This window comes from Leptodactylus fuscus, chromosome 1 (genome assembly GCF_031893055.1).
Source record: "Leptodactylus fuscus isolate aLepFus1 chromosome 1, aLepFus1.hap2, whole genome shotgun sequence".
Lineage (NCBI taxonomy): Eukaryota > Metazoa > Chordata > Amphibia > Anura > Leptodactylidae > Leptodactylus > Leptodactylus fuscus.
In genome coordinates this window covers 154257526-154282517 of record NC_134265.1, presented here as the reverse complement: position 1 = coordinate 154282517, position 24992 = coordinate 154257526, and the positions used below count along the sequence as shown (strand labels likewise).

The following is a 24992-nucleotide window of genomic DNA, read 5'->3' as shown; positions in this document are numbered from 1 at the left end:
CTATATTTGACATCTTAGACCAAGCTAGTAGGGTGATGGTCAGTCGGAAGGATCGACGTGATCTTTCACAAAAGTGCGAGCAGCAAAGGCTCCAGCGAGAATTGAACTCGCGACCCCTGGTTTACAAGACCAGTGCTCTAACCACTGAGCTATGAAGCCAAGACAAAAACTCCACTTCCTTTGGTTTACTTTTCCAAACCTCCTCCACAGTGAACTGGTGCATTACCAATTAGGTGCTCCGGCATGGGATAAGCATAAGTCAAAGACTCTATGAAATCTCAAGTGTAGAACTGATTGCGTGTTTATCGCTAGAGTGACAGAAGAAGGGAACAGGATACCAGTGGATTGGCAAGGAACATAACCCGACTACACGTCTTCATAAAACATCTTACGTTGTACATTACGCTATTCCACTTCACTCGGCATGTGGGATCCTGAGACTCGAAAAGTTCTGCTAGCTAATATTAGCATAAATCTATAGCTTAACAACCCTGGTGGTAGACTTGTATACAAGTTCAATCTTTCATCAACATTTTTCCTAACTATAGTCTTATTTGTAAAAATAGGCTATATTTGGCCCGTTTACATGGAGTCTATCAGCAGCAAATTGTTTACAAACCCCAACACAGTACCTTGTAGTGGTGTTTCTACACTTTCCAAATATGCCTCTGTTTTTCAACTTTGGTGCCCATCTTCATGTAAATGGCCATGTTAATTATATGCAAATGAGGAGAAAAATGCTTTGCTTTGCCCGGGAAACTAGAGCTGAGACTGAAGCCCATCAAGCTACGGCATACCCGCAAAGAACTAGTGCCTTCATTTTCATAGGAATAAAACAGCAATTTCTATGAAATTTTGCTCCAGAACTCAGCAAGGGTCCTATGAGTGGAAACTCCACTACAAACTAATGTGCTTAACTAAATTTACTTATGACACACTCCATCTAACCATAACAGAGATCCTGTTCCTGAAACCAAAGTACCAAAGCGTGGGTAAGATTTAAGCTGACACAAAGGCTTCAGCGAGAGTCGAACTCGCGACCCCTGGTTTACGAGACCAGTGCTCTAACCTCTGAGCTATGAAGCCTTCCTAGACCTATGTGTATATCGATATGTCGGAGCAAAGCTTTGTTTTAGAGCTCTAGAAGCTCTTTGGTGGTGGTTGTATTGATGACGGTAAAATACTTCATGGTAAAAGCACATGGAAACAGTTGAAAAATTTTCCTTTAGCAATGAATTTGACATTGGCATAGAAGAAGATCAATTTGCTAGGTACATGAAGGCTTATTCTTACCCGACCAGAGTAATAATTATTGCGTAAGACTTGTAAAACCTGTAAAGATGGATATGAGAAATATTCTAATACATGTTAGAGCTGCTCCACATTATAAAGAGTTTCAACGGGAGGTTGAACATGCCTAAATTCCTATTTAGACAGGCAAACATCTGAATGTTATAGATACCAAACAGAGATGCATCTCCACTCAAAGCGAGAAATGCTCCATGAGGATTTCATTTTCAAAGGTACAGTATTTAACCACCGTGTCTAAATGTTTTCTGGGTCTATATTTGACATCTTAGACCAAGCTAGTAGGGTGATGGTCAGTCGGAAGGATCGACGTGATCTTTCACAAAAGTGCGAGCAGCAAAGGCTCCAGCGAGAATTGAACTCGCGACCCCTGGTTTACAAGACCAGTGCTCTAACCACTGAGCTATGAAGCCAAGACAAAAACTCCACTTCCTTTGGTTTACTTTTCCAAACCTCCTCCACAGTGAACTGGTGCATTACCAATTAGGTGCTCCGGCATGGGATAAGCATAAGTCAAAGACTCTATGAAATCTCAAGTGTAGAACTGATTGCGTGTTTATCGCTAGAGTGACAGAAGAAGGGAACAGGATACCAGTGGATTGGCAAGGAACATAACCCGACTACACGTCTTCATAAAACATCTTACGTTGTACATTACGCTATTCCACTTCACTCAGCATGTGAGATCCTGAGACTCGAAAAGTTCTGCTAGCTAATATTAGCATAAATCTATAGCTTAACAACCCTGGTGGTAGACTTGTATACAAGTTGAATCTTTCATCAACATTTTTCCTAACTATAGTCTTATTTGTAAAAATAGGCTATATTTGGCCCGTTTACATGGAGTCTATCAGCAGCAAATTGTTTACAAACCCCAACACAGTACCTTGTAGTGGTGTTTCTACACTTTCCAAATATGCCTCTGTTTTTCAACTTTGGTGCCCATCTTCATGTAAATGGCCATGTTAATTATATGCAAATGAGGAGAAAAATGCTTTGCTTTGCCCGGGAAACTAGAGCTGAGACTGAAGCCCATCAAGCTACGGCATACCCGCAAAGAACTAGTGCCTTCATTTTCATAGGAATAAAACAGCAATTTCTATGAAATTTTGCTCCAGAACTCAGCAAGGGTCCTATGAGTGGAAACTCCACTACAAACTAATGTGCTTAACTAAATTTACTTATGACACACTCCATCTAACCATAACAGAGATCCTGTTCCTGAAACCAAAGTACCAAAGCGTGGGTAAGATTTAAGCTAACACAAAGGCTTCAGCGAGAGTCGAACTCGCGACCCCTGGTTTACGAGACCAGTGCTCTAACCTCTGAGCTATGAAGCCTTCCTAGATCTATGTGTATATCGATATGTCGGAGCAAAGCTTTGTTTTAGAGCTCTAGAAGCTCTTTGGCGGTGTTTGTATTGATGACGGTAAAATACTTCATGGTAAAAGCACATGGAAACAGTTGAAAAATCTTCCTTTAGCAATGAATTTGACATTGCCATAGAAGAAGATCAATTTGCTAGGTACATGAAGGCTTATTCTTACCCGACCAGAGTAATAATTATTGCGTAAGACTTGTAAAACCTGTAAAGATGGATATGAGAAATATTCTAATACATGTTAGAGCTGCTCCACATTATAAAGAGTTTCAACGGGAGGTTGAACATGCCTAAATTCCTATTTAGACAGGCAAACATCTGAATGTTATAGATACCAAACAGAGATGCATCTCCACTCAAAGCGAGAAATGCTCCATGAGGATTTCATTTTCAAAGGTACAGTATTTAACCACCGTGTCTAAATGTTTTCTGGGTCTATATTTGACATCTTAGACCAAGCTAGTAGGGTGATGGTCAGTCGGAAGGATCGACGTGATCTTTCACAAAAGTGCGGGGGGGCGGAGCCTAACCGCTGAAGTGGATGGAGGTCTGAGCCTGCAGCTCCGTCTACAGAGCAGCCTTACCCCGACCCTACCGCAATTAACCGCCTGAAAATGGGCAAACAAAACCGGGAACGTGGAGGGGACCTGCCGGGGACACCAAACCGCAGGTCCAGTTCGGCAGAACTCCACAAATTCTTCCGAAAAAAGGCCTCTCAGTCTCCGGCCTTGGCACGCAAGATGGCGCCCGAAGATCTGCAGTCAGGGGACGCCCCTGAAGAGTCTGACGTGGAGAGCATGTCTGGCGCAGACATACAGGACACAGGTACGCGCCCCATTACCCAAGCCTTTCTCATGAAAGCCCTAGCAAAAACTATTGCCCCAGTTATGGCCGAATTAGCTGAGATGAAAGCCGAGCTCCAACACATGGGAGGCCGCGTAGATAGATTGGAGTCTGCCCACACGGACATAACACAACACACGGCCACAGCAGCATTGCATATCTCCAATCATCACAACCATCTCAATCGCCTCCATGACATGATTGAGGACTTGGAGAATAGGAACAGGAGAAGAAACATCAGACTGAAGGGCTTACCTGAGTCTTTCCCCCCTGACTCTCTGAGGGAGATCATGTCCGCCATCTTTACAGACATCCTAGGCTCAGAGAGGGCTGCATCCATCCAGATTGAGAGGGTACATCGCTCCATTAGGGCTAAGCCTGCAACTACAGAGCCTCCTAGGGACATAATATGTGGTCTATTGACTTCTGTGGACACAACAGAAGTCCTCATGGCGTCAAGGGACAAGAGACCCCTAATGTATGAGGGCCATGAAATACAGCTATATCAAGATCTGGCACCCTCCACACTCGCTAAGAGGAGATTATTGAAACCATTGCTAGCTACCCTGAGAGAGAAAGGCTTATCTTATGCGTGGCTGTTCCCATTCGGTCTCTCTGTCATGAATCAGGGCCGCAGGATATATTACTGGGTCTGGACCCGATACCCATACCATCTTGGTCAATGCTTCCCGAGGATGTGCACGATTGGCCACCCTTACCCACCCTGGAGAAACAGGCACCATATCGCAGATCTAAATCTCCGAAACAGAAGAAGCCGGTTGCTAGGGGCATTATCAGTGACTGATTCTTCCTCAGCCTTGTCGCCAACCCTTTTTCTTGACACTCTCCCTTAACAGACCTCTGTTATGTTCTGTTATTTCTTGTTATGACACCCACCTAGTATTACTTCTCAGGGACACATCACCCCAAGGTGTCCTCTACCGTTGGGGACGGACAGGACCGGTAGAGCATCCACGTTTTCTGCTATAAACTTTACCATCGGTTCCGTACCAGCTTCTCTATCTGGATCCAATGCTCTCCTCCCTTGATATAAACCCAACGGGACCTTTCCTCACAACACTGCTCGGAATCCCCCCATCCAGATGAGTCTCTTCACCTAATGTTATTGCCTTGTGTATTATTGAGGGTTCTTTCCCTCTCCCCTGGCCCCGAGTCCCCTGTTTCGGGTTCCGCGGCCGGGGGCGATGGATCCCCTCTAGCCTCCCTCTCCTCCTTCCTCCCTCCCCTCCCTCCTCCCCTTCCCTCAAGTTAGCCCGCAGTGTTATATGTCAAGAATTTATCTCTACCCGCATTCACAGTTATACTAAGTTCTTCGCTAAGCTCTCACAATGTGATGCATCCTACATAATATATGTCATTCTTACTCTTACTTAATGCATATGCCTTGTGTACAATAAGGGCTCTCTCCTTCCCCCCTGCCCCTGGGTCTCCCAGCTGGGTCCCACGGTCAGGGGTGATGGTCCCCCCCCCCCCCTCCTCTCTTCCCTCCCCTTTCCTTCTCCCCCCCCCCCCCTTACTCTACGGCTTTAGGCCTCCTTAAGCTAGCTTACAATGTTTTATGTTAAAAACTTTTTTCTCTGGTTAAGTTAATCAGTTATATTAAGCTTCTTACTAAGTTCATTAAGTTTTTTGTCTTAGTGTGACATATTTCTCATCTAGTATTTGGATTTCATAGCCATAGTAGTTTCACTGATATACTATTCCTCATCAATGCTTGCTCTTCTCTGGTGTCGCCTACTCTCAACCTCCCCTCCCTCTCTCCCTCCTCTGCTCCTACCCCTTGCCTTTTCTTCTCTCTCTCCCTTTTCATCCTGCTCCTGCTTTTCTCTTCAACCTACCAAAAACTTGTCTTTCATCCCTCCCTCTTCTCTTAATAGAGACTCAGAAATTTATATTTGTTACTGTTTCTCTAAATTATCTCTGTGGTGTCGTGCCCGCCCTGTTCGGCTCATACCTGAACCCCTACTCTCACCTGCTGACCTTAGCTAACTGTAGCACCAGATTACTCCCGGTGTCATAGCCCTCACTGCCTCAATCTCGTGGAACTCTCCCCAAAGCTTTAAAACTCCCGGTTCCCCTTCCCCTTCTCCTCTCCCTTTCTCCCCCACATCCTCCCCCCCCCCTCACCTCTACCTACCCCCTCCCCCCCACTACCTCTGCAGCTCTCCCCACTTCTCAACTCACATCACTCCATTCTCAACCCATTTAGTTACACGCCACTCTCTTTAGGGTCGTCAGGTAGGCTGTGACGATTAGGACTTTTACTTCGTTCCCCACCCACCCGCTATCCATACTCGGATAGCTCCGGAAAATTTTCTCTGCTAACCTCTGGCGAGTCTCAGGCACCCTCGCCAAAAAATTTTTTTTATTTCTCCCTGACTTTACATTATTCTCCCTCAGTTGACGTAGTCAGATACACTTTCCCCTCTCCCCTCCCCGACCCTCCCTATCCTATCCTCTCTAACACTCCTTCTCCGTCTGAACCCCCCCCCCCCCTTCTCCTCTCTTTCACTTTTTCTCCCTCCCCATTTCCCTTTTCTCTCTACGCCCCTCACGCTTCCCCCTCCCCTTCGCTCCCTTTATTCCCAACCCCTCCCTTTTTTCTTCTCCTCCCTCTAATACCTCACTGCTTACTCCCTTTCTGTATCTCTTTCTCTTCTTATACCTTTGGCTGGTTGCGGCCTGCGGCCAGGCCCTTCCTCGATATGTCAGACCACATTCTCACTTCCTTCAATGTCCACGGACTAAACTCCCCCAATAAACGATCACAAATATTTACCATCCTTAAAAGACTTCGCACCAAAATAGCTTTTCTGCAAGAAACACACTTCAAAACTGGAAAAATTCCGCGCTTCTCAACAAAATACTTCCCCCTTTCTTTCCACTCCACCAACCCCTCGGCAGCCACAAAAGGGGTCTCCATCCTTTTCCACCACTCAGTTCCCTTCCATTCCGCACAGACATATGCAGACGCAGATGGCAGGTTCTTGTTCCTCAAAGGCACAATCGCCTCTCAGAAATATACGTTTGTAAATGTGTATGCTCCCAATAAAGACCAGGTCCCTTGGCTACTAGAGGTCCTCAAAAAGCTAGAGTTATTTGCTGAAGGCCCAATCATACTAGCAGGCGACCTCAATCTAGCACTAGATCCATCTTTAGACACCTCCACAGGCTCCTCTTCCACACCGCAGAAAGCCAGAGGCAGGCTTCAACAAGATTTTTCTGACCTAAACTTAATAGATGTCTGGAGAACCCTTAATCCCACTACAAAAGACTTCTCCTTTTATTCTAACCCTCGAAATTCCTATCAACGCTTAGACTACTTTCTCCTCTCCACTGACCTATTACCCCATGTCACTAAGGCCAAAATAGATGTGATATCTGTCTCGGATCATGCCCCGGTATGGATCCAAGTTAACTTTGCCCAGCTCCCGAGGAAAGACTGGAACTGGAGGTTAAACGAATCACTCCTCGATAGATCAGATGTGACCGACTCAATCAAAAAACAACTAGAGACATATTTTAGCATCAATGCAAATTCAGACACTTGCCCCACAATTACATGGGAAGCCCACAAATCTGTGATAAGAGGGGCTTTCATCTCTATTGCTTCTAAACTTAAAAAAGAGTCACAGTTTGAACTCGACTCCATTCTCTCCAACATCTCAAAAATCGAAAGACTTCGCAAGGCCTCCCTTAGAACCAACTCGGACGCAGAATTGCGCTCCCTTAGAGAAAAACTGAAAGACATTATAAACTCCCGCACTGCAAAACAATTCCTCCACTTCCAGCACAGGATCTATGCCCATGGGGACAGAGGAGGTAAGCTCATGACCTCCATGATCAAAAAACAAAAATCAAACTGTTTTATTTCAGAGATTAAAGACCATTTAGGGATAACTAGGCGCTCCACCAAGGACATCTCATACGCGTTCCACAAATTTTACACAGATCTTTACAATCTCACCTCACACCGCACTAATGAGAACATCTCTCTCCACAAAAACAAAATAAATGACTTCTTATCCTCTGTAAACCTTCCTTCTTTAACCAACGAGGACATCTCTCCCCTCCTCGACCCCATATCTCATGAAGAAATAAGACAGGTTTTAAACAGCTTTCCTAAAGGCAAAAGCCCTGGACCGGATGGCTTCCCCCTTCATTACTATAAAACCTTTCTCTCCACACTTCTACCCCACTTTGCCCTTTCTTGTAATGCTCTCCTCTCTGGAAAAGCACTCCTGAAACACGCTCAAGAAGCCCATATCACAATCTTACCCAAAGAGGGAAAAGACCCTAGCGCCTGCGGTAGCTACAGACCCATCTCATTGCTAAATGTCGACCTTAAACTGTGGGCAAAGATCCTAGCATATAGAATTAAGTCCCTCATCCCTAAACTTTTACACCCGGACCAAGCCGGCTTTGTTCTAGGGAGGGAGGGGAAAGATAATTCCCATCGCCTCCTTCATGCTATCGCCCACGCAAAGAAAACTCACTCGGACTTGATACTATTAGGAATAGATGCCGAAAAGGCCTTTGATCGAGTTGACTGGCTCTTTATGAAGGCCACCCTCGAAAAATTTGGTTTTCCTCCAGAGTTTATCACCGCCATTTTCTCCCTTTACGACACTCCTTATGCAAAACTAAAAATTAACGGTACTTTGTCAACCCCCTTTCACATCACGAATGGAACACGACAGGGTTGCCCCCTATCCCCCTCTTTGTTTATTCTAACCCTGGAGCCTCTTTTACAGCTAATTAGGTCCAATCCTGACATTCACGGCTTAAACATAGGGAAGCACACCTTACATACAGCCGCCTTTGCAGACGACGTACTCATTCTGATCTCAAATCCTGAACTAGCTCTGCCAACCATTACTAACCTAATCAGTAACTACAGCACTGTAGCGGGCTACAAAGCTAATCTTGACAAATCAGAAGTCCTAAACATTAATATCCCCCGGAATCGTGCGACTCAAATAGCCGCTTCCACCTCTTTGAAATGGACCTCCAGCAAGATCAAATATCTAGGTATCTACTTAACAGCAGACATCAAGGATCTCTATGAGGCCAACTTTGTCCCGCTCCTGGCGGACATCAGAAAAATGTTAATGTCCTACCAAGGCATGCCCTTTTCATGGTTTGGCAGACGCAACCTCCTGCAGACCTATGCCCTACCCAAAGTACTCTATAGACTCCACATGCTTCCAATTCGTTTACCCCCTCAATTTTTTAAATCCTTAAAATCCCTCTTCTCTTCCTTTCTTTGGAGAGGAAAACACCCGAGACTCTCCATGGCTTTGCTGCTGAAGAAGAAACAAGCAGGTGGGATTGGCCTCCCTAACGTCTTTAGTTACTACAAAGCGGTCCAACTGAAACGTTGGATGGACCTCACGTACAATTCCTCGAACCTCCTGATAGCAGACCTGTCACGCACCACCTTTGGACACTCTACCCTCTCCGACCTCTGGCTTTATGGCCGCCCCGGACATAAGTCCAGCAACGTTCACCATCTTCTCCTTGGAGCTTGCGAAACATGGCGAGATGCGAGAGACACCCTAGCTCCATACCCCTCTCCTCTCCTATCACTAGGCACCCTACCTGAATTCTTAGGAAAGTCGAGTCTGGCAAACCTCCCTGTTTGGTCAACTCTAATCCCTAAAAAACTCTTTGATGTCCTGGGACCCGACCGAAAATTTGATCCAGAGACCTTTCACTCATTGCTCGCAGATATGCCCAGCCCTTCCTTCCTACACACATTACATTTGGAAGGCATAATTAAACAAGCCACTGCCCTGGGGACTATACGGACCTCGCTGACCACATTCGAACGCTCAGTCATGGCAAAACACAAGCTTCTCCACAAAACCTCATATGTTCTTTCATCTCACATTGACCCCTTGGTGATTCAGAAACCCGCCTTCTTATTCGCCTGGGAAGATGACCTTAACGTTACATTCTCGGACGAACAAGTGCAACAAGTTCTGTCACATTCTCATGGGTTTTCCCCTTGTGTTCGCCTCCAAGAATCTCACTATAAACTGCTCACCAGGTGGTATCGGACACCAGACTGGCTACTGAAGCATAATCTGACAGACAAATCATCTTGTTGGAGATGTGGATCTCAGGAAGGTTCCCTGCTCCATATATGGTGGTCCTGCCCTAAAATACAGACTTACTGGCTATCGATTCAAGAAGTAATCCGCGAGCTTACCTCCCCGTCATTTGAACTAACGGACACTATGGTCCTACTGGCCCTCCCGTCCTCCACTTACAAACCTTCAAAATCCAACCTCTTATCTTTACTGATACTAGCAGCAAATGCCTTAATTCCGTTGAAGTGGCTGTCCTCTGACCCCCCTACCAAATCAGAATGGATAGGGAAAGTAAATCAAATTTCTAGATTTGAGGAACTGACGTCCTGGAAAAATAGATCTCATCACAAATTTGAAAAGATTTGGACCCCCTGGCGGTCGCTCTGGCCGCGGGTCGCAACCTAGTCTGCATTCCCTCCTATTCCCCCCCTCCCTCCTCTTTCCCCACTGCCCCCTCAATATCTCATTCACCCGCCCCCCCCCTCTCCCCTCTCCCCTCTCGCACATCCTCTCCCACCTACCCTTCCCCCCCCCCACTTTCCGCATACGTGTGCCTGATAATGGTCAACTGAGTTTGTTTTATCATATATTGTCCCCCTACAATAGCTTGACTACTCCAAAGCTTACCAACCACAACACCTCCCTGTCTACCTATCTTTTGATTAAGCCCCACCTTCAACTCTCGTTCACCAGGTGCACAGGGATCCATTCCTCTAGTTATTGATTTTTGGCAGGCGCCATGTCTGCCGTAAAGTCAAATACTGAACAAGCCACTACTACTTGCTCTTCCATTCTTTCCATAAACCTCTCACATGTAAGATGTTTTGGTTTGATTGTCATCTCAGTTCTCCCCACCTTGTTTCATTACCAATGTTTTATCACATATGTTTTATCACCAACGATTTGTACTCACAATTGTAATAACTTCCTATTTCTTCGCGATTGTAACCCCTACCCAATCGTATATTCTCTATTTGTTGTAGTCCTATTATAAATTTCAATAAAAATATTATAAAAAAAAAAAAAAAAGTGTGAGCAGCAAAGGCTCCAGCGAGAATTGAACTCGCGACCCCTGATTTTCAAGACCAGTGCTCTAACCACTGAGCTATGAAGCCAAGACAAAAACTCCCCTTCCTTTGGTTTACTTTCCCAAATCTCCTCCACAGTGAACTGGTGCATTACCAATTAGGTGCTCCGGCATGGGATAAGCATAAGTCAAAGACTCTATGAAATCTCAAGTGTAGAACTGATTGCGTGTTTATCGCTAGAGTGACAGAAGAAGGGAACAGGATACCAGTGGATTGGCAAGGAACATAACCCGACTACACGTCTTCATAAAACATCTTACGTTGTACATTACGCTATTCCACTTCACTCAGCATGTGAGATCCTGAGACTCGAAAAGTTCTGCTAGCTAATATTAGCATAAATCTATAGCTTAACAACCCTGGTGGTAGACTTGTATACAAGTTGAATCTTTCATCAACATTTTTCCTAACTATAGTCTTATTTGTAAAAATAGGCTATATTTGGCCCGTTTACATGGAGTCTATCAGCAGCATATTGTTTACAAACCCCAACACAGTACCTTGTAGTGGTGTTTCTACACTTTCCAAATATGCCTCTGTTTTTCAACTTTCGTGCCCATCTTCATGTAAATGGCCATGTTAATTATATGCAAATGAGGAGAAAAATGCTTTGCTTTGCCCGGGAAACTAGAGCTGAGACTGAAGCCCATCAAGCTACGGCATACCCGCAAAGAACTAGTGCCTTCATTTTCATAGGAATAAAACAGCAATTTCTATGAAATTTTGCTCCAGAACTCAGCAAGGGTCTTATGAGTGGAAACTCCACTACAAACTAATGTGGTTAACTACATTTACTTATGACACACTCCATCTAACCATAACAGAGATCCTGTTCCTGAAACCAAAGTACCAAAGCGTGGGTAAGATTTAAGCTAACACAAAGGCTTCAGCGAGAGTCGAACTCTCGACCCCTGGTTTACGAGACCAGTGCTCTAACCTCTGAGTTATGAAGCCTTCCTAGACCTATGTGTATATCGATATGTCGGAGCAAAGCTTTGTTTTAGAGCTCTAGAAGCTCTTTGGTGGTGTTTGTATTGATGACGGTAAAATACTTCATGGTAAAAGCACATGGAAACAGTTGAAAAATCTTCCTTTAGCAATGAATTTGACATTGCCATAGAAGAAGATCAATTTGCTAGGTACATGAAGGCTTATTCTTACCCGACCAGAGTAATAATTATTGCGTAAGACTTGTAAAACCTGTAAAGATGGATATGAGAAATATTCTAATACATGTTAGAGCTGCTCCACATTATAAAGAGTTTCAACGGGAGGTTGAACATGCCTAAATTCCTATTTAGACAGGCAAACATCTGAATGTTATAGATACCAAACAGAGATGCATCTCCACTCAAAGCGAGAAATGCTCCATGAGGATTTCATTTTCAAAGGTACAGTATTTAACCACCGTGTCTAAATGTTTTCTGGGTCTATATTTGACATCTTAGACCAAGCTAGTAGGGTGATGGTCAGTCGGAAAGATAGACGTGATCTTTCACAAAAGTGCGAGCAGCAAAGACTCCAGCGAGAATTGAACTCGCGACCCCTGGTTTACAAGACCAGTGCTCTAACCACTGAGCTATGAAGCCAAGACAAAAACTCGCCTTCCTTTGGTTTACTTTTCCAAACCTCCTCCACAGTGAACTGGTGCATTACCAATTAGGTGCTCCGGCATGGGATAAGCATAAGTCAAAGACTCTATGAAATCTGAAGTGTAGAACTGATTGCGTGTTTATCGCTAGAATGACAGAAGAAGGGAACAGGATACCAGTGGATTGGCAAGGAACATAACCCGACTACACGTCTTCATAAAACATCTTACGTTGTACATTACGCTATTCCACTTCACTCAGCATGTGAGATCCTGAGACTCGAAAAGTTCTGCTAGCTAATATTAGCATAAATCTATAGCTTAACAACCCTGGTGGTAGACTTGTATACAAGTTGAATCTTTCATCAACATTTTTCCTAACTATAGTCTTATTTGTAAAAATAGGCTATATTTGGCCCGTTTACATGGAGTCTATCAGCAGCAAATTGTTTACAAACCCCAACACAGTACCTTGTAGTGGTGTTTCTACACTTTCCAAATATGCCTCTGTTTTTCAACTTCGGTGCCCATCTTCATGTAAATGGCCATGTTAATTATATGCAAATGAGCAGAAAAATGCTTTGCTTTGCCCGAGAAACTAGAGCTGAGACTGAAGCCCATCAAGCTACGGCATACCCGCAAAGAACTAGTGCCTTCATTTTCATAGGAATAAAACAGCAATTTCTATGAAATTTTGCTCCAGAACTCAGCAATGGTCCTATGAGTGGAAACTCCACTACAAACAAATGTGCTTAACTAAATTTACTTATGACACACTCCATCTAACCATAACAGAGATCCTGTTCCTGAAACCAAAGTACCAAAGCGTGGGTAAGATTTAAGCTAACACAAAGGCTTCAGCGAGAGTCGAACTCGCGACCCCTGGTTTACGAGACCAGTGCTCTAACCTCTGAGCTATGAAGCCTTCCTAGACCTATGTGTATATCGATATGTCGGAGCAAAGCTTTGTTTTAGAGCTCTAGAAGCTCTTTGGTGGTGTTTGTATTGATGACGGTAAAATACTTCATGGTAAAAGCACATGGAAACAGTTGAAAAATCTTCCTTTAGCAATGAATTTGACATTGCCATAGAAGAAGATCAATTTGCTAGGTACATGAAGGCTTATTCTTACCCGACCAGAGTAATAATTATTGCGTAAGACTTGTAAAACCTGTAAAGATGGATATGAGAAATATTCTAATACATGTTAGAGCTGCTCCACATTATAAAGAGTTTCAACGGGAGGTTGAACATGCCTAAATTCCTATTTAGACAGGCAAACATCTGAATGTTATAGATACCAAACAGAGATGCATCTCCACTCAAAGCGAGAAATGCTCCATGAGGATTTCATTTTCAAAGGTACAGTATTTAACCACCGTGTCTAAATGTTTTCTGGGTCTATATTTGACATCTTAGACCAAGCGAGTAGGGTGATGGTCAGTCGGAAGGATCGACGTGATCTTTCACAAAAGTGCGAGCAGCAAAGGCTCCAGCGAGAATTGAACTCGCGACCCCTGGTTTTCAAGACCAGTGCTCTAACCACTGAGCTATGAAGCCAAGACAAAAACTCCACTTCCTTTGGTTTACTTTTCCAAACCTTCTCCACAGTGAACTGGTGCATTACCAATTAGGTGCTCCGGCATGGGATAAGCATAAGTCAAAGACTCTATGAAATCTCAAGTGTAGAACTGATTGCGTGTTTATCGCTAGAGTGACAGAAGAAGGGAACAGGATACCAGTGGATTGGCAAGGAACATAACCCGACTACACGTCTTCATAAAATATCTTACGTTGTACATTACGCTATTCCACTTCACTCAGCATGTGAGATCCTGAGACTCGAAAAGTTCTGCTAGCTAATATTAGCATAAATCTATAGCTTAACAACCCTGGTGGTAGACTTGTATACAAGTTGAATCTTTCATCAACATTTTTCCTAACAATAGTCTTATTTGTAAAAATAGGCTATATTTGGCCCGTTTACATGGAGTCTATCAGCAGCAAATTGTTTACAAACCCCAACACAGTACCTTGTAGTGGTGTTTCTACACTTTCCAAATATGTCTCTGTTTTTCAACTTTGGTGCCCATCTTCATGTAAATGGCCATGTTAATTATATGCAAATGAGGAGAAAAATGCTTTGGTTTGCCCGGGAAACTAGAGCTGAGACTGAAGCCCATCAAGCTACGGCATACCCGCAAAGAACTAGTGCCTTCATTTTCATAGGAATAAAACAGCAATTTCTATGAAATTTTGCTCCAGAACTCAGCAAGGGTCCTATGAGTGGAAACTCCACTACAAACTAATGTGCTTAACTAAATTTACTTATGACACACTCCATCTAACCATAACAGAGATCCTGTTCCTGAAACCAAAGTACCAAAGCGTGGGTAAGATTTAAGCTAACACAAAGGCTTCAGCGAGAGTCGAACTCGCGACCCCTGGTTTACGAGACCAGTGCTCTAACCTCTGAGCTATGAAACCTTCCTAGACCTATGTGTATATCGATATGTCAGAGCAAAGCTTTGTTTTAGAGCTCTAGAAGCTCTTTGGTGGTGTTTGTATTGATGACGGTAAAATACTTCATGGTAAAAGCACATGGAAACAGTTGAAAAATCTTCCTTTAGCAATGAATTTGACATTGCCATAGAAGAAGATCAATTTGCTAGGTACATGAAGGCTTATTCTTACCCGACCAGAGTAATAATTATTGCGTAAGACTTGTAAAACCTGTAAAGATGGATATGAGAAATATTCTAATACATGTTAGAGCTGCTCCACATTATAAAGAGTTTCAACGGGAGGTTGAACATGCCTAAATTCCTATTTAGACAGGCAAACATCTGAATGTTATAGATACCAAACAGAGATGCATCTCCACTCAAAGCGAGAAATGCTCCATGAGGATTTCATTTTCAAAGGTACAGTATTTAACCACCGTGTCTAAATGTTTTCTGGGTCTATATTTGACATCTTAGACCAAGCTAGTAGGGTGATGGTCAGTCGGAAGGATCGACGTGATCTTTCACAAAAGTGCGAGCAGCAAAGGCTCCAGCGAGAATTGAACTCGCGACCCCTGGTTTACAAGACCAGTGCTCTAACCACTGAGCTATGAAGCCAAGACAAAAACTCCTCTTCCTTTGGTTTACTTTTCCAAACCTCCTCCACAGTGAACTGGTGCATTACCAATTAGGTGCTCCGGCATGGGATAAGCATAAGTCAAAGACTCTATGAAATCTCAAGTGTAGAACTGATTGCGTGTTTATCGCTAGAGTGACAGAAGAAGGGAACAGGATACCAGTGGATTGGCAAGGAACATAACCCGACTACACGTCTTCATAAAACATCTTACGTTGTACATTACGCTATTCCACTTCACTCAGCATGTGAGATCCTGACACTCGAAAAGTTCTGCTAGCTAATATTAGCATAAATCTATAGCTTAACAACCCTGGTGGTAGACTTGTATACAAGTTGAATCTTTCATCAACATTTTTCCTAACTATAGTCTTATTTGTAAAAATAGGCTATATTTGGCCCGTTTACATGGAGTCTATCAGCAGCAAATTGTTTACAAACCCCAACACAGTACCTTGTAGTGGTGTTTCTACACTTTCCAAATATGCCTCTGTTTTTCAACTTTGGTGCCCATCTTCATGTAAATGGCCATGTTAATTATATGCAAATGAGCAGAAAAATGCTTTGCTTTGCCCGGGAAACTAGAGCTGAGACTGAAGCCCATCAAGCTACGGCATACCCGCAAAGAACAAGTGCCTTCATTTTCATAGGAATAAAACAGCAATTTCTATGAAATTTTGCTCCAGAACTCAGCAAGGGTCCTATGAGTGGAAACTCCACTACAAACTAATGTGGTTAACTAAATTTACTTATGACACACTCCATCTAACCATAACAGAGATCCTGTTCCTGAAACCAAAGTAACAAAACGTGGGTAAGATTTAAGCTAACACAAAGGCTTCAGCGAGAGTCGAACTCGCGACCCCTGGTTTAAGAGACCAGTGCTCTAACCTCTGAGCTATGAAGCCTTCCTAGACCTATGTGTATATCGATATGTCGGAGCAAAGCTTTGTTTTAGAGCTCTAGAAGCTCTTTGGTGGTGTTTGTATTGATGACGGTAAAATACTTCATGGTAAAAGCACATGGAAACAGTTGAAAAATCTTCCTTTAGCAATGAATTTGACATTGCCATAGAAGAAGATCAATTTGCTAGGTACATGAAGGCTTATTCTTACCCGACCAGAGTAATAATTATTGCGTAAGACTTGTAAAACCTGTAAAGATGGATATGAGAAATATTCTAATACATGTTAGAGCTGCTCCACATTATAAAGAGTTTCAACGGGAGGTTGAACATGCCTAAATTCCTATTTAGACAGGCAAACATCTGAATGTTATAGATACCAAACAGAGATGCATCTCCACTCAAAGCGAGAAATGCTCCATGAGGATTTCATTTTCAAAGGTACAGTATTTAACGACCGTGTCTAAATGTTTTCTGGGTCTATATTTGACATCTTAGACCAAGCTAGTAGGGTGATGGTCAGTCGGAAGGATCGACGTGATCTTTCACAAAAGTGCGAGCAGCAAAGGCTCCAGCGAGAATTGAACTCGCGACCCCTGGTTTACAAGACCAGTGCTCTAACCACTGAGCTATGAAGCCAAGACAAAAACTCCTCTTCCTTTGGTTTACTTTTCCAAACCTCCTCCACAGTGAACTGGTGCATTACCAATTAGGTGCTCCGGCATGGGATAAGCATAAGTCAAAGACTCTATGAAATCTCAAGTGTAGAACTGATTGCGTGTTTATCGCTAGAGTGACAGAAGAAGGGAACAGGATACCAGTGGATTGGCAAGGAACATAACCCGACTACACGTCTTCATAAAACATCTTACGTTGTACATTACGCTATTCCACTTCACTCAGCATGTGAGATCCTGAGACTCGAAAAGTTCTGCTAGCTAATATTAGCATAAATCTATAGCTTAACAACCCTGGTGGTAGACTTGTATACAAGTTGAATCTATCATCAACATTTTTCCTAACTATAGTCTTATTTGTAAAAATAGGCTATATTTGGCCCGTTTACATGGAGTCTATCAGCAGCAAATTGTTTACAAACCCCAACACAGTACCTTGTAGTGGTGTTTCTACACTTTCCAAATATGCCTCTGTTTTTCAACTTTGGTGCCCATCTTCATGTAAATGGCCATGTTAATTATATGCAAATGAGGAGAAAAATGCTTTGCTTTGCCCGGGAAACTAGAGCTGAGACTGAAGCCCATCAAGCTACGGCATACCCGCAAAGAACTAGTGCCTTCATTTTCATAGGAATAAAACAGCAATTTCTATGAAATTTTGCTCCAGAACTCAGCAAGGGTCCTATGAGTGGAAACTCCACTACAAACTAATGTGGTTAACTAAATTTACTTATGACACACTCCATCTTACCATAACAGAACTCCTGTTCCTGTAACCAAATTAACAAACCATGAGTAAGATTTAAGCTAACGCAAAGGCAAAGCTTTGTTTTAGAGCTCTAGAAGCTCTTTGGTGGTGTTTGTATTGATGACGGTAAAATACTTCATGGTAAAAGCACATGGAAACAGTTGAAAAATCTTCCTTTAGCAATGAATTTGACATTGCCATTGAAGAAGATCAATTTGCTAGGTACATGAAGGCTTATTCTTACCCGACCAGAGTAATAATTATTGCGTAAGACTTGTAAAACCTGTAAAGATGGATATGAGAAATATTCTAATACATGTTAGAGCTGCTCCACATTATAAAGAGTTTCAACGGGAGGTTGAACATGCCTAAATTCCTATTTAGACAGGCAAACATCTGAATGTTATAGATACCAAACAGAGATGCATCTCCACTCAAAGCGAGAAATGCTCCATGAGGATTTAATTTTCAAAGGTACAGTATTTAACCACCGTGTCTAAATGTTTTCTGGGTCTATATTTGACATCTTAGACCAAGCTAGTAGGGTGATGGTCAGTCGGAAGGATCGACGTGATCTTTCACAAAAGTGCGAGCAGCAAAGGCTCCAGCGAGAATTGAACTCGGGACCCCTAGTTTACAAGACCAGTGATCTAACCACTGAGCTATGAAGCCAAGACAAAAACTCCACTTCCTTTGGTTTACTTTTCCAAACCTCCTCCACAGTGAACTGGTGCATTACCAATTAGGTGCTCCGGCATGGGATAAGCATAAGTCAAAGACTCTATGAAATCTCAAGTGTAGAACTGATTGCGTGTTTATCGCTAGAGTGACAGAAGAAGGGAACAGGATACCAGTGGATTGGCAAGGAACATAACCCGACTACACGTCTTCATAAAACATCTTACGTTGTACATTACGCTATTCCACTTCACTCAGCATGTGAGATCCTGAGACTCGAAAAGTTCTGCTAGCTAATATTAGCATAAATCTATAGCTTAACAACCCTGGTGGTAGACTTGTATACAAGTTGAATCTTTCATCAACATTTTTCCTAACTATAGTCTTATTTGTAAAAATAGGCTATATTTGGCCCGTTTACATGGAGTCTATCAGCAGCAAATTGTTTACAAACCCCAACACAGTACCTTGTAGTGGTGTTTCTACACTTTCCAAATATGCCTCTGTTTTTCAACTTTGGTGCCCATCTTCATGTAAATGGCCATGTTAATTATATGCAAATGAGGAGAAAAATGCTTTGCTTTGCCCGGGAAACTAGAGCTGAGACTGAAGCCCATCAAGCTACGGCATACCCGCAAAGAACTAGTGCCTTCATTTTCATAGGAATAAAACAGCAATTTCTATGAAATTTTGCTCCAGAACTCAGCAAGGGTCCTATGAGTGGAAACTCCACTACAAACTAATGTGGTTAACTACATTTACTTATGACACACTCCATCTAACCATAACAGAGATCCTGTTCCTGAAACCAAAGTACCAAAGCGTGGGTAAGATTTAAGCTAACACAAAGGCTTCAGCGAGAGTCGAACTCGCGACCCCTGGTTTACGAGACCAGTGCTCTAACCTCTGAGCTATGAAGCCTTCCTAGACCTATGTGTATATCGATATGTCGGAGCAAAGCTTTGTTTTAGAGCTCTAGAAGCTCTTTGGTGGTGTTTGTATTGATGACGGTAAAATACTTCATGGTAAAAGCACATGGAAACAGTTGAAAAATCTTCCTTTAGCAATGAATTTGACATTGCCATAGAAGAAGATCAATTTGCTAGGTACATGAAGGCTTATTCTTACCCGACCAGAGTAATAATTATTGCGTAAGACTTGTAAAACCTGTAAAGATGGATATGAGAAATATTCTAATACATGTTAGAGCTGCTCCACATTATAAAGAGTTTCAACGGGAGGTTGAACATGCCTAAATTCCTATTTAGACAGGCAAACATCTGAATGTTATAGATACCAAACAGAGATGCATCTCCACTCAAAGCGAGAAATGCTCCATGAGGATTTCATTTTCAAAGATACAGTATTTAACCACCGTGTCTAAATGTTTTCTGGGTCTATATTTGACATCTTAGACCAAGCTAGTAGGGTGATGGTCAGTCGAAAGGATCGACGTGATCTTTCACAAAAGTGCGAGCAGCAAAGGCTCCAGCGAGAATTGAACTCGGGACCCCTGGTTTACAAGACCAGTGTTCTAACCACTGAGCTATGAAGTCAAGACAAAAACTCCACTTCCTTTGGTTTACTTTTCCAAACCTCCTCCACAGTGAACTGGTGCATTACCAATTAGGTGCTCCGGCATGGGATAAGCATAAGTCAAATACTCTATAAAATCTCAATTTTAGAACTGATTGCGTGTTTATCGCTAGAGTGACAGAAGAAGGGAACAGGATACCAGTGGATTGGCAAGGAACATAACCCGACTACACGTCTTCATAAAACATCTTACGTTGTACATTACGCTATTCCACTTCACTCGGCATGTGAGATCCTGAGACTCGAAAAGTTCTGCTAGCTAATATTAGCATAAATCTATAGCTTAACAACCCTGGTGGTAGACTTGTATACAAGTTCAATCTTTCATCAACATTTTTCCTAACTATAGTCTTATTTGTAAAAATAGGCTATATTTGGCCCGTTTACATGGAGTCTATCAGCAGCAAATTGTTTACAAACCCCAACACAGTACCTTGTAGTGGTGTTTCTACACTTTCCAAATATGCCTCTGTTTTTCAACTTTGGTGCCCATCTTCATGTAAATGGCCATGTTAATTATATGCAAATGAGGAGAAAAATGCTTTGCTTTGCCCGGGAAACTAGAGCTGAGACTGAAGCCCATCAAGCTACGGCATACCCGCAAAGAACTAGTGCCTTCATTTTCATAGGAATAAAACAGCAATTTCTATGAAATTTTGCTCCAGAACTCAGCAAGGGTCCTATGAGTGGAAACTCCACTACAAACTAATGTGCTTAACTAAATTTACTTATGACACACTCCATCTAACCATAACAGAGATCCTGTTCCTGAAACCAAAGTACCAAAGCGTGGGTAAGATTTAAGCTAACACAAAGGCTTCAGCGAGAGTCGAACTCGCGACCCCTGGTTTACGAGACCAGTGCTCTAACCTCTGAGCTATGAAGCCTTCCTAGACCTATGTGTATATCGATATGTCGGAGCAAAGCTTTGTTTTAGAGCTCTAGAAGCTCTTTGGTGGTGTTTGTATTGATGACGGTAAAATACTTCATGGTAAAAGCACATGGAAACAGTTGAAAAATCTTCCTTTAGCAATGAATTTGACATTGCCATAGAAGAAGATCAATTTGCTAGGTACATGAAGGCTTATTCTTACCCGACCAGAGTAATAATTATTGCGTAAGACTTGTAAAACCTGTAAAGATGGATATGAGAAATATTCTAATACATGTTAGAGCTGCTCCACATTATAAAGAGTTTCAACGGGAGGTTGAACATGCCTAATTTCCTATTTAGACAGGCAAACATCTGAATGTTATAGATACCAAACAGAGATGCATCTCCACTCAAAGCGAGAAATGCTCCATGAGGATTTCATTTTCAAAGGTACAGTATTTAACCACCGTGTCTAAATGTTTTCTGGGTCTATATTTGACATCTTAGACCAAGCTAGTAGGGTGATGGTCAGTCGGAAGGATCGACGTGATCTTTCACAAAAGTGCGAGCAGCAAAGGCTCCAGCGAGAATTGAACTCGCTACCCCTGGTTTACAAGACCAGTGCTCTAACCTTTGAGCTATTAAGCCTTCCTAGACCTATGTGTATATCGATATGTCGGAGCAAAGCTTTGTTTTAGAGCTCTAGAAGCTCTTTGGTGGTGTTTGTATTGATGACGGTAAAATACTTCATGGTAAAAGCACATGGAAACAGTTGAAAAATCTTCCTTTAACAATGAATTTGACATTGCCATAGAAGAAGATCAATTTGCTAGGTACATGAAGGCTTATTCTTACCCGACCAGAGTAATTATTATTGCGTAAGACTTGTAAAACCTGTAAAGATGGATATGAGAAATATTCTAATACATGTTAGAGCTGCTCCACATTATAAAGAGTTTCAACGGGAGGTTGAACATGCCTAAATTCCTATTTAGACAGGCAAACATCTGAATGTTATAGATACCAAACAGAGATGCATCTCCACTCAACGCGAGAAATGCTCCATGAGGATTTCATTTTCAAAGGTACAGTATTTAACCACCGTGTCTAAATGTTTTCTGGGTCTATATTTGACATCTTAGACCAAGCTAGTAGGGTGATGGTCAGTCGGAAGGATCGACGTGATCTTTCACAAAAGTGCGAGCAGCAAAGGCTCCAGCGAGAATTGAACTCGCTACCCCTGGTTTACAAGACCAGTGCTCTAACCTTTGAGCTATTAAGCCTTCCTAGACCTATGTGTATATCGATATGTCGGAGCAAAGCTTTGTTTTAGAGCTCTAGAAGCTCTTTGGTGGTGTTTGTATTGATGACGGTAAAATACTTCATGGTAAAAGCACATGGAAACAGTTGAAAAATCTTCCTTTAACAATGAATTTGACATTGCCATAGAAGAAGATCAATTTGCTAGGTACATGAAGGCTTATTCTTACCCGACCAGAGTAATTATTATTGCGTAAGACTTGTAAAACCTGTAAAGATGGATATGAGAAATATTCTAATACATGTTAGAGCTGCTCCACATTATAAAGAGTTTCAACGGGAGGTTGAACATGCCTAAATTCCTATTTAGACAGGCAAACATCTGAATGTTATAGATACCAAACAGAGATGCATCTCCACTCAAAGCGAGAAATGCTCCATGAGGATTTCATTTTCAAAGGTACAGTATTTAACCACCGTGTCTAAATGTTTTCTGGGTCTATATTTGACATCTTAGACCAAGCTAGTAGGGTGATGGTCAGTCGGAAGGATCGACGTGATCTTTCACAAAAGTGCGAGCAGCAAAGGCTCCAGCGAGAATTGAACTCGCGACCCCTGGTTTACAAGACCAGTGCTCTAACCACTGAGCTATGAAGCCAAGACAAAAACTCCCCTTCCTTTGGTTTACTTTTCCAAACCTCCTCCACAGTGAACTGGTGCATTACCAATTAGGTGCTCCGGCATGGGATAAGCATAAGTCAAAGACTCTATGAAATCTCAAGTGTAGAACTGATTGCGTGTTTATCGCTAGAGTGACAGAAGAAGGGAACAGGATACCAGTGGATTGGCAAGGAACATAACCCGACTACACGTCTTCATAAAACATCTTACGTTGTACATTACGCTATTCCACTTCACTCAGCATGTGAGATCCTGAGACTCGAAAAGTTCTGCTAGCTAATATTAGCATAAATCTATAGCTTAACAACCCTGGTGGTAGACTTGTATACAAGTTGAATCTTTCATCAACATTTTTCCTAACAATAGTCTTATTTGTAAAAATAGGCTATATTTGGCCCGTTTACATGGAGTCTATCAGCAGCAAATTGTTTACAAACCCCAACACAGTACCTTGTAGTGGTGTTTCTACACTTTCCAAATATGCCTCTGTTTTTCAACTTTGGTGCCCATTTTCATGTAAATGGCCATGTTAATTATATGCAAATGAGGAGAAAAATGCTTTGCTTTGCCCGGGAAACTAGAGCTGAGACTGAAGCCCATCAAGCTACGGCATACCCGCAAAGAACTAGTGCCTTCATTTTCATAGGAATAAAACAGCAATTTCTATGAAATTTTGCTCCAGAACTCAGCAAGGGTCCTATGAGTGGAAACTCCACTACAAACTAATGTGCTTAACTAAATTTTCTTATGACACACTCCATCTAACCATAACAGAGATCCTGTTCCTGAAACCAAAGTACCAAAGCGTGGGTAAGATTTAAGCTAACACAAAGGCTTCATCGAGAGTCGAACTCGCGACCCCTGGTTTACGAGACCAGTGCTCTAACCTCTGAGCTATGAAGCCTTCCTAGACCTATGTGTATATCGATATGTCGGAGCAAAGCTTTGTTTTAGAGCTCTAGAAGCTCTTTGGTGGTGTTTGTATTGATGACGGTAAAATACTTCATGGTAAAAGCACATGGAAACAGTTGAAAAATCTTCCTTTAGCAATGAATTTGACATTGCCATTGAAGAAGATCAATTTGCTAGGTACATGAAGGCTTATTCTTACCCGACCAGAGTAATAATTATTGCGTAAGACTTGTAAAACCTGTAAAGATGGATATGAGAAATATTCTAATACATGTTAGAGCTGCTCCACATTATAAAGAGTTTCAACGGGAGGTTGAACATGCCTAATTTCCTATTTAGACAGGCAAACATCTGAATGTTATAGATACCAAACAGAGATGCATCTCCACTCAAAGCGAGAAATGCTCTATAAGGATTTCATTTTCAAAGGTACAGTATTTAACCACCGTGTCTAAATGTTTTCTGGGTCTATATTTGACATCTTAGACCAAGCTAGTAGGGTGATGGTCAGTCGGAAGGATCGACGTGATCTTTCACAAAAGTGCGAGCAGCAAAGGCTCCAGCGAGAATTAAACTCACGATCCCTGGTTTACAAGACCAGTGCTCTAACCACAGAGCTATGAAGCCAAGACAAAAACTCTCCTTCCTTTGATTTACTTTTCCAAACCTCCTCCACAGTGAACTGGTGCATTACCAATTAGGTGCTCCGGCATGGGATAAGCATAAGTCAAAGACTCTATGAAATCTCAAGTGTAGAACTGATTGCGTGTTTATCGCTAGAGTGACAGAAGAAGGGAACAGGATACCAGTGGATTGGCAAGGAACATAACCCGACTACACGTCTTCATAAAACATCTTACGTTGTACATTACGCTATTCCACTTCACTCAGCATGTGAGATCCTGAGACTCGAAAAGTTCTGCTAGCTAATATTAGCATAAATCTATAGCTTAACAACCCTGGTGGTAGACTTGTATACAAGTTGAATCTTTCATCAACATTTTTCCTAACTATAGTCTTATTTGTAAAAATAGGCTATACTTGGCCCGTTTTCATGGAGTCTATCAGCAGCAAATTGTTTACAAACCCCAACACAGTACCTTGTAGTGGTGTTTCTACACTTTCCAAATATGCCTCTGTTTTTCAACTTTGGTGCCCATCTTCATGTAAATGGCCATGTTAATTATATGCAAA

At 42.3% G+C, this 24992-nt stretch overlaps 1 protein-coding gene and 21 non-coding genes across 22 annotated transcripts in view; all 22 read right to left on the bottom strand.

Annotated features, from left to right (window-relative positions):
- Positions 1-24992, bottom strand: part of APBA1 (amyloid beta precursor protein binding family A member 1) — a 567069-nt gene that overhangs the window by 81299 nt on the left and 460778 nt on the right. The window lies entirely within an intron of this gene.
- Positions 87-159, bottom strand: TRNAT-UGU (transfer RNA threonine (anticodon UGU)). The gene has a single exon. It is a non-coding gene; the product is annotated as a tRNA-Thr (tRNA).
- On the bottom strand, positions 1014-1086 carry TRNAT-CGU (transfer RNA threonine (anticodon CGU)). Its single transcript has one exon. It is a non-coding gene; the product is annotated as a tRNA-Thr (tRNA).
- Positions 1649-1721, bottom strand: TRNAT-UGU (transfer RNA threonine (anticodon UGU)). The gene has a single exon. It is a non-coding gene; the product is annotated as a tRNA-Thr (tRNA).
- On the bottom strand, positions 2576-2648 carry TRNAT-CGU (transfer RNA threonine (anticodon CGU)). The gene has a single exon. It is a non-coding gene; the product is annotated as a tRNA-Thr (tRNA).
- On the bottom strand, positions 10691-10763 carry TRNAS-UGA (transfer RNA serine (anticodon UGA)). The gene has a single exon. It is a non-coding gene; the product is annotated as a tRNA-Ser (tRNA).
- On the bottom strand, positions 11618-11690 carry TRNAT-CGU (transfer RNA threonine (anticodon CGU)). Its single transcript has one exon. It is a non-coding gene; the product is annotated as a tRNA-Thr (tRNA).
- On the bottom strand, positions 12253-12325 carry TRNAT-UGU (transfer RNA threonine (anticodon UGU)). Its single transcript has one exon. It is a non-coding gene; the product is annotated as a tRNA-Thr (tRNA).
- Positions 13180-13252, bottom strand: TRNAT-CGU (transfer RNA threonine (anticodon CGU)). Its single transcript has one exon. It is a non-coding gene; the product is annotated as a tRNA-Thr (tRNA).
- On the bottom strand, positions 13815-13887 carry TRNAS-UGA (transfer RNA serine (anticodon UGA)). The gene has a single exon. It is a non-coding gene; the product is annotated as a tRNA-Ser (tRNA).
- On the bottom strand, positions 14742-14814 carry TRNAT-CGU (transfer RNA threonine (anticodon CGU)). The gene has a single exon. It is a non-coding gene; the product is annotated as a tRNA-Thr (tRNA).
- TRNAT-UGU (transfer RNA threonine (anticodon UGU)) lies at positions 15377-15449 on the bottom strand. The gene has a single exon. It is a non-coding gene; the product is annotated as a tRNA-Thr (tRNA).
- TRNAT-UGU (transfer RNA threonine (anticodon UGU)) lies at positions 16939-17011 on the bottom strand. The gene has a single exon. It is a non-coding gene; the product is annotated as a tRNA-Thr (tRNA).
- On the bottom strand, positions 18397-18469 carry TRNAT-UGU (transfer RNA threonine (anticodon UGU)). Its single transcript has one exon. It is a non-coding gene; the product is annotated as a tRNA-Thr (tRNA).
- TRNAT-CGU (transfer RNA threonine (anticodon CGU)) lies at positions 19324-19396 on the bottom strand. Its single transcript has one exon. It is a non-coding gene; the product is annotated as a tRNA-Thr (tRNA).
- On the bottom strand, positions 19959-20031 carry TRNAT-UGU (transfer RNA threonine (anticodon UGU)). The gene has a single exon. It is a non-coding gene; the product is annotated as a tRNA-Thr (tRNA).
- On the bottom strand, positions 20886-20958 carry TRNAT-CGU (transfer RNA threonine (anticodon CGU)). The gene has a single exon. It is a non-coding gene; the product is annotated as a tRNA-Thr (tRNA).
- TRNAT-UGU (transfer RNA threonine (anticodon UGU)) lies at positions 21521-21593 on the bottom strand. Its single transcript has one exon. It is a non-coding gene; the product is annotated as a tRNA-Thr (tRNA).
- On the bottom strand, positions 22156-22228 carry TRNAT-UGU (transfer RNA threonine (anticodon UGU)). The gene has a single exon. It is a non-coding gene; the product is annotated as a tRNA-Thr (tRNA).
- On the bottom strand, positions 22791-22863 carry TRNAT-UGU (transfer RNA threonine (anticodon UGU)). Its single transcript has one exon. It is a non-coding gene; the product is annotated as a tRNA-Thr (tRNA).
- On the bottom strand, positions 23718-23790 carry TRNAT-CGU (transfer RNA threonine (anticodon CGU)). Its single transcript has one exon. It is a non-coding gene; the product is annotated as a tRNA-Thr (tRNA).
- On the bottom strand, positions 24353-24425 carry TRNAT-UGU (transfer RNA threonine (anticodon UGU)). Its single transcript has one exon. It is a non-coding gene; the product is annotated as a tRNA-Thr (tRNA).